Here is a 9,740-nt window from a genome sequence, read left to right as displayed (position 1 = left end):
AGATTTACTACTTTATTTTTAAATAAATATATTAAAATTTTGTTTTAATTTTAATATAGTATGTACTCATAATCAGAGATATAACTCACAAAACACAGATATGATGATTCTCCATAGTTTTAGGAATATAAATGGGCCCTAAAATCAAAAGTGTTAAGCTTCTTTAAAATCTCAATGAGCTGATTGATTTTTTTCTAGATTTACTTTAAGAAGCTATAATGAATAGCTAAAAAACAAAAGAGAATAGAAACTATCAAAACTGAGAATGAAAGAAACTGACAACAGAAACTTCAGAGTCTAAAAGGATAATAAGGAAATAGTATACACAAATGTATTCTGATACATTTAATAATGTAAATAAAGTAGACAAATATCTTGAACATCCTTTACCAAAAATTATAAGAGGGAGGGCTAATATAGGGGCAGACAGAAGTAAAAAAGATAAATATTTAAGTGTGTGAAAAACCAAAGGGAAATGCATTTAATAAACTTACTGAAAATACACATATAAATGTGAGTGCATGTGTATAGTTGATGGCTATATAACAAAAATCATAGTGCCAGGAAAACCTTCATTTGAGTTGTTGGTCAGGGTAGTCCAAGAGACTACCAAAATAAGATCTCTTGCTGAAGACACACTATAATTCAGACACAGGATTTAGAGCAAGAGCTGGAACTGACCTGGAAGCCTCCTCCTTGAAGACTAGATCTCATGGTATCAGAAGATATTTTGCAAGCTGCCAAGGGAGCAAACTAATCAATGATCCCACCCAGCTATAAAGTTTATGAACCGTAATGATGGGCCCAGCAAACTATCTCTGTTGGTGCATTAGCACACTTTTATCTTAGGGATAATCAGTAGTTGTCTAGTTGGACTTAAGGGAAGTCCCGCTCAATGAGAAGTAAATCATGTGTGGTACTATAAACATAGCCAAGTACACATGGCTGGAGAGGTCATAGACCCTAGAGAAAAACCTACTTCTGTCACTTCCCTAGACCAACATAATTTCTTATTGTATGCTAAATATGTGTCTTTATATTTACTGACAAGTATATGTCTCACCATTCAACAAAAAAGCTTCTTTTTGTAACGGAGACTATTATAAAGTTCAGGAACTGGTCAAAACACAGAGATTAAGTGACTGTGAGGTGCCAAATCCTTAGCAACACATCTAAAATACAATCACTACACCCAAGGCTCAGGGAACATCACAGAAGCAGGGGCAGAAAAAAATGTAAGAGTTGGAGGGAAAAGACACCTGCTGTTAGTTAATGTATTCTACACAAGACAGGGAAGCTGCACCAATGAAATTGCCACAGTCTAATAAGATCTGCATAATGATGGAACCAGTTGACATACCAAGGTGGACAGGGGAAATATCATGGAGTCTCATATCAAGATGAAAAGCTATAGGCAATCAACAGATGCCGAGAGAGGGAGGATCACTTTTCTCCAGAGACTACCTCTCTAAGAGGTTATCTAATCCCAAGTGGGCAGCCCTAAATACAGGTACACATGAGCGCCACTAAATGGATTCAGTACATCATATATGAATATATACATATATGCATATTTATAAATGTATATGTAGCAATAATAAAGAAGAAGACAAGAAATTGAGATGGAGTGGGAGCACATGGGAGGATTGGTGAGGGACTGGGAGGGATGGAATTAATGCAAAGACAATATTCATGCATGAAATTCTCATAACTAAAAAAAATTAAATTTAAAATTTATAAAATATAAAAGAGCAAATCTTAAACTTTTCATAAACAGAATGTCTGGTTCAAATGCTTCCACATATAAAGTCTGTCAAACATCTATGAAGCAATACCACTAATTCTATGTACATTCCTCCAGAAAATTGAGGAGAAAGGGACTCTTGACTGTAGCACCTAGTGGATTGGACTTGGGGAGTGAGAGGTATAAAAAGGAAGAAAGCCTGAGGCACACTGCTGGCTTGTTCTCACTGGGTGAATTAAGCTATCTACTAGAATGGAGAAAGAACAGGTGTGGGAGCAGAGAAGATACATAAAAATGTTCAAGGACACTGAAGCAATATGACAAGTGCGCATGCCAAGTGTACAGTTACATAAATGAGTTCAGAGATTGGGGGGGTTAGGATATGGCAAGAGCTATAAACCTGGAATTTATCAGCATATCAAGCTATGGCTGATATTTCCTAGAGACTGAATTAGATGAGAAGAGGTGCGACAGGACTGAAGAGAAGGGCAGACCCAGCATGGCAAGGTGGGAGAAAGGAGCTCAAGTTGGCAAAGGAAACGGAGATGGTATGGGCACTGGGGTCGCAGGAAAGTGAGAAGATCATGCAATAAAAGCAGCAGGCTCTCCTATTAAAGAGTCAGGGGAGCAGGCACCACTGAATTTGACCTTGCTGACCTTGGGAAGAGCTGTTTCAGAGGCTCAGGGAAGTAGACTTGGAGCAAGTAAAGGAGAAAACGAAGATGTAGAGAACAGAAACAGTTCCTGCAAGAGGTCTTGATATACAGGGAAGAGAAAAGTTGTTTGGCAGATTGAAGGTTGAGCTCTCTTTAGTAGTATGATTACAGTAGGAAATATCCAATGGAAGGGAATACCAGGAAAGATGAACTGGAACACAGGAGCCAAGACAGAACAGGGCAAGGAAAACATCAGAGACTGGGAAGACAGGAAGACCGCAGGCGCAGGCACAGGTCCCGACTTGCTGTGGGAAGAAGAGGGCATCCTGTCACAGGGCTTCAAGTCTCTTGGTGTAGTGTAAAGAACGGCCAGCAGTAAACAGAAAGGACCAAGAGGGAGGCACAGAGGCAGGTGAGCACTGCAGGGTATTGTCCTAGCACCGTAGGGCAGCACTACATGTCCATTTGAAAAATACTGTGAATTTAATGCAAAACCAGTTATTCGGGTTGTATGTTTCTTTTCTGACTACGTTCAATCCCTTTGATTCAACCAGAGGTAACTGTATAGTTAATTGGGATTGTGGAATTGTCAGAACAAACATATTTGACAGAGGGAGAGAAACAGGAAGGTTAAGCACGTTTCTATGGCTTCTGCTTTTCCTAACGTCAGAGTCAAACAATTACCGGGGCCTTTTCCCTTCAGGTTCACTGTTAAATATACTATGAAAGGGGCCCACTTGTCAGAGGCGTCATCATTTGCCCACAACCTCCCATTTTCACTGAAACAGTTTCAGTAGGTTGGTGATCTACCACCCTGACAATTCTGCTCAGCTTTCCTCTTCTCGCCTTAGATTTTCAGCAGCCCCCTGCCCATGAAAGCTGTTCTTACATGTATGTCATTCTGTACTGAGACCTTGGAAACTTCTCTTTCACCCTGCTCAAATGAAAACATGGTGGCTGTGAACTTCTTGAACTTTTCACAGCTCCTTTCCCCTCACTGATGAGTATAAGAAAAGTTGGGCCTGTCCCCTGGTGACAGGAATAGTGTGAAAAAATTTCAGACACCAAAGGTTTGATAAGGGCTAAAGCATCGTGACCAAGCAGTTAATAATGCTGTCCTCACACAGGTTTAGACTTACCCTCTAAAGGGCTGACTGAATGTGTCATATGCCTGACTTGTAAACCAGCACCAGACAGATTCCATGCAGGCTGGCGGGCTATCTTTAGAGCTCACCGGAGGTTCTGGCTCTTCTGCAGCTCACCACGTGAAATGCCTCAGTTGTCTCTGACAATTTATCACCTATATCCACCTGAGCTTTACACATGACACCTCAAAATATAGTCTTGGACTCTAGATTGAAAAATCAATCTGAAAAGGCAAGAATCTGTATAGCTAATTTATTTTCTTCCACTGTTTTACTTGAGGCTTTGTAACTATAAGTAATAGCATATGTGTATTGAGCACCATCCTGAACATTTAATTAAATCATTCAATCCTTATAAAAAGCATTATTACCATTTTAATCGTGGGAAACTGAGTCTCAGGGAGAGCAATTAACCTGCTCAAGGTAAAGACAAAATGTCAGAACAACAATTTGAACCCTTGCAATTCAGGAACTAGTAATAACCACATAGCACATTTATGATTTGTGAGGCTGAAATAAGAAGCAGTTGATTTATGAGACTATGTCATCTTTCCATTTGAGTTGCATTTGAAATTGCCCTGTACTTATTATAGATCTGAACATTCAGCTTGAGGAAGTTACATTTGCTGAAAAGGAATCATATCGGCTGATAGAAATCCTCTTTACTATGTTATAGTCAGAATAAAAAAAATATAAGATTGTTGTATTTGTACCATATGACATTTCTTCTGTCTTGCCTTTTGGAATTACAAAACTGACTGTTTTGTGTAATTTACTTAGTATAAAGAAGGAGATATGACCTCATATTCAGTCTGACTGCTTTATTTCAATACTCTGATGGTTTCTTGTCCCCTATGGCAGAAATGAACACCGCCCCTTAGTGAGAGAATGAAAGACAAAGCTAGGGTCATAGACTGTTACTACTTGGCTCAAGGTGTCTGAAGACTCATGACCTTGACCTCATGTGCCTAATCAGCTCTTTGTTCTAAGAGCTCAATCATGTGAGATGCGATTCACCTTGGAAAATAGTGAAATTCAAGTCTTTATTTTACTGCTTTTCTGAGGACCTCTTCTTGAAGCCTAACAGCAAAATAGCTGGCATTTCTGATTGAAAAGTTCACCAATTATAAGAGTTGCAAGAAGCCTTTAGACACTGAGAAAATCCTAACACCTACAATATGTTAACTTTCTCTTTGCTTCTATAATTGTTTCTTTTAATGCTAAGAACAGCGTCAGTGCCTGTACTACTGGCAAAAGAATTGCTAGTTGACAATCAAAAGAATCCAATGAATGTGTTTACTGAGTGCGAACAAGAAAGGCTGTCATATTCAGAAGTTCAAAAATAGTTTTCTTTCTTTAGAAAGTGTGTATCTTCTCAGGACAAGCAGCAGAGCTCCCATGTGTCCGAGTTTATGTCACTGGTCACAGCTAAATCAGAGCAGAGGTGACTTTGGGACTATTGCAAATGGCAATTTCTGTATTTGGCAAATTGGGCAGTCTGGATGTCCTCACCACAGGAAAAGGCTGACAGAACAGTCGTTTTAAAATTTGCCCAGCAAGACTATAGAAGGTAGGTGAGGTGGCACCCAGCAGATAAATGGCAGGCTTGGGGAACAGAGCTGGGCCTGTTATCATTCCCATGGACCATTCCTCCTGTCAGCAAGATATCAGCAGCATGTCTTTTGCTGCGAGGTGATATGTTTTGGAGATAGAAGTAAGAGAATATAATTTCCATCCACTTCAGAAAGAGATAAGCACAGACACCTAAAACATTACAAAAAATTACATGCCAACATGAAGCTAACCACAGGCTGCCTAAACACCCTTGGTGTTACAATCTTCTCTCAAATTGCTAACGATGTGCAACACATTTAGCATCATCTGACAGACAGGAAGATAAATGGCTTTATGAATATTTCGGATGCCATCTCCTCAACCATTTTGTCATGCCAGAAAACTTGTCTAGAGCAGGAGTGACTAAAACAAAGACAAAAAGAAACCACTGATAGCTTAATACAGAATTAAGCTTTCCCTTAATATGGAAAATAAAGCTGCTCTTGGCAAGAGCTTGGAGATCACATATTCCTGCTGTCTTCTTACACAAAACTGGGAGAATGAACCCAGAAGAGCTGTGCAGCGTGCATTTGACTTTAAATTCAACACAGCCTTCAATTTTATTTTAAGGTTTTTAAACTTTTGTTTTGCTCTCTCAAGATAGGAAATGTTTGTACCTGTTTTTGTCTGGAGTTTTGACCATATCAGATGACTTTAATAACCCTGCTGAAACAACATGAAAGAGTATGAGGCAAGGAAGGCCCCAGGCAGCAGGAGAGAACCCACCTGTCCTCAGGGAAATCCTTCCTGTCAGAAAAATTCGTCAAACCTGTGTGTGACCCCCTTTCTTCATATGTCCCAATTAGCAAAGCTCTCAACAAAAACAAAATATCAATATTGCTTATTATGAAAATAAATGACTTTACGATTAAAAGCATTGAATCCCCAATATTTACATACTATTTGATGTGGGGTAAAATTCTACACCCTGATTTGCTCAATCTTAAAAGGCACTAAAGGAGCTGGAGATGTGGTTCAGTGGTTAAGAGAGTTTGCTGCTCTTTCAGAAAACTGGAGTTCAGGTCCCAATGCCCACACTGGGGGGTTCACTACTATTTGTGACTCTAGCTCTAGGAAATCCAATACTCTCTTCTAGCTTCTGTGGGAATCTAGACAGACAGACACACACACACACACACACACACACACACACACACACACACAGAAAAATAAATTATTTTTAAAAGGTACTTAATATTTCCTAATACCCAACAAAGACATTCAAAATTGTATTTGAACCTTGAACTAAATTCTTCTCAATTCATAACTCAAGTCTTGACACATTTAAATGACACATATGTAGTATAGTAAGTAAAAAAGCACATACCTTTAATACCAACACTAAGGAGGCTGAGGCTGGTCTGCAAAGTGAGTTCCAAGTCAGCCAGGGCTATATAGTGAGACTCTGTCTCAAAAACAAACAAACAAACAAACAAACAAAAAACCCAAACAACCAAACAATCTTAATTGGGACACATGAAAGAGAGTCACACACAGGTTTAATGAGATTTTCTGACAGGAAGAATTTCCCTAAAAGCAGGCAGACTCTCCTGTCCTGATCAGCATTGTATTTTAAGTAGCAAAACTGGATTATAATAATATTAAATTAAAAAGCACAAAATAGGCCTGGAGATATGGCTCAATGGGTAAAGGCACTTGCCACCAGCCTGATGACCTCAGTTTGATCCCTGGGACTCATATGCTGGAAAGAGAGAACCAACTCCCTCAAGTTGTCCTCTGACTGCCACACACACAACCATTGCATGCATACACCCACACACAGACACAGACACAAAATAAACAAATATTTAAAATACAACTAATTCAAATGATTGCAATAGATATCCATGCAAAAAATTACAGACATCGGTAAATATTTGGTATTTTTATTAGTTTATATGTCCAACAAATTTTTAGCATATATTCTATAAATCTACTGTTGTGGTTTGCCTCCACTTTGGCAATGAAGCAGTGAATTTTTAAAAATCCTATTTGGAGAGTGTATTGATACGGCCACACAAACACGAGTGCCAGGCCGCTCAGCCAGGGAATACTCAGGTGGTCAGGTGGAGGTTATGGCACAGAGAGCCTATGATGTGTGTAAAAGACTGGGGCCAACTGGTACTGTCTCTGCAATACGTATCTCAGGAAGAACAAAATAAGGAGGAAAAATAAAAGGGGAAAGGAAGGAGAGAGGAAGAAAAGAAGGAAGGAGATAGCAAAGGGTGAGACCAAAGAGGGGGGGTTGGCTAATTTTGTGTAAAATTTCTCTGTTCTCAGCCTCCTCTCTTGAGAACATTATTCACAATGTGAGCTCTATGAGAAGTACTTGGCTACATCTGGAATTCCCACAGGTTGGTCATCACCACAGTGTTTTTATGAGATTATATTGATAAATTGATGAATAAGTGAAAAAAAGATCAACAGCATGAATTAGAAATCTGGCTGTAATTTTTCCTGTTGTTTATATAAAACCAAATTGTTGGCTAGCAGAAAGAATATTTTTAAAGAATAGATAGCTTCACATACCTTGGTGGGGACACACCATTGAGCCCATCAATGGCCGGCACTTAGCAGTCATAGAGGGATGTTACATGCAAGACTGACTTCACAACAGTAATATAAGTAGTAATAGCTCATTTCATGTGTAGTCCAAATACCTTTTAAGAAATACTGTCTTTTTGATCTAAGAAGAATTCTGATACAGGCATAAATGTGATTATTATTATTAATTTTTTTCATGGAGTTTTACATATCCTGAGTTGACAAGAGGCAACCTTTGGAGGATTTATATTTGGATCACAGTTTGAGGGATACGGTCCATCATGGCGGAATGGGCATGGTGGCTCCAGGCAGTGGGAACATGTGGGAGGTGGCTACATTGACCTCGCTGTCAGCAGAGAGATGCAGACTGATGCTCATCAGTCTTTCTCCATTTTCATCTTTTATTCAGTCTGTGCCCCAAGTTTACCACAGAAATCTGGGGTCTAAATATTTAGATTCAAGTCCTGATACCTCTGTGCCATGATTACATGCTTTTTGAATTTTTTTCATTATTGATATGTTGATTTCCCCAGAATTAAGGAGGACATGAAAAATACCTATGGCTTGGAACATAGGAAGAAAATAGTTACTACTGTATGTGTCTACACGAGAATTACTGTAGATGCTTTCAATTAAAAGTAGGAAAGTATGAGCAGCATTTTAGGAAGATTTCCATCTAAAATGAATCAAAAGAATAAAACAGGATGTGGGAAAGGATGTTCATGTTTAACGCTTACTGTTTTTAGGCAGTTGTTCCATTCAGTCAGTACAGTAGCAAGTATATCTAAATTTCCTCATTATAAACATTATTGTAAGTGTTTATCCTCCTCTTCTCTGTGAGGAAACAGTCCCAGAGATAATCCCCATTTATTTATTGAATCATTCAAGTAATATTTATTGACATTTTATAACATAGTAGAACAAAGAGCAGAGCTTACATTAGGTCTAAATATCACTTAAAAATTTCATTTCATCTTTAGCCCATCTTTTAATTGGGCCATTTGGTTTCTCGATTCTTTGTTTTTTGAGTTCTTTATATATTCTGGATGTTAAACCTCTGTCAGATGTGTCACTGGTAAATATTTTTTTTTTCCATTCTGTGGGTTTATAAACCAAGAGTTCTCAAAGGAAGAAATAAAGATAGCTAAGAAACATCTCAAAAAATGTTCAACATCATTAGTAATTAGGGAAATGCAAATTAAAACCACCCTAAGGTATCACCTTATCCCAATCAGACTAACTAGGATCAAGAGAATAAATGATACCAAATGCTAGTGAGGATGTGGAGAAAGGGTAACACTCCTCCACTGCTGGTGGGATTGCAACCTCGTGAAACCCCTATGGAAAGCAGTGTGGAGAACTCTCAAAAAACTAAAAATGAACCTACAATTTGACCCAGTTATACCACTCCTTAGTATATACCCAAAGAACTCATCCTATTGCAGAGACACTAACCATGTTTGTTGCTGCTCTTTTCACAATAGCTAAGAGGTAGAAGCAACCTAAGTGTCCCTCAACTGACGAGTGGTTAACAAAAATTTGGTATATTTACACAATGGAGTTCTATTCAGCAGTAAAAAATGATGAAATAATGAAATTTACAGGTAAATGGATGGATGTAGAAACTGTTATACTAAGTGAAGTAACACAGACTCAGAAAAACAAACGATGTATGTTCTCCCTCATATGTGGCTCCTAGCACCAAATCCTTTAAATAAGATGATGCCATACAGCAGTCCCTTCTGCATGATTTAACTACTATCAGCATGACTTTGGCTGAGCCTGATCGCTAAACATAGTCACAATTGGGTTTGTTGACAGTTGTGCTCATTCATTAAAGGAGTGCCAAGCAGGGTCACTGGACCCTCACCTGAGTATCCAGCCACTCTTCCCAGCCAACTAGTCCAGCCTTGGAAGACAAAAGAAAAATGAGGAAGAACCCAATGAAGGGATGCCTTTGGAAGCCCTTGTCAAAAAACTCCAATGGACTCTCATATGAACATTTGAAAATTGCTCTGTTCTGACTTTTTTTCTAGT

The sequence above is a fragment of the Nannospalax galili genome, unplaced genomic scaffold (genome assembly GCF_000622305.1).
Source record: "Nannospalax galili isolate Female #2095 unplaced genomic scaffold, S.galili_v1.0 scaffold1340, whole genome shotgun sequence".
NCBI classification, from domain to species: Eukaryota; Metazoa; Chordata; class Mammalia; order Rodentia; family Spalacidae; genus Nannospalax; species Nannospalax galili.
The sequence above is the reverse complement of the archived record's forward strand: the minus strand, read 5'-3'. Positions refer to the sequence as shown.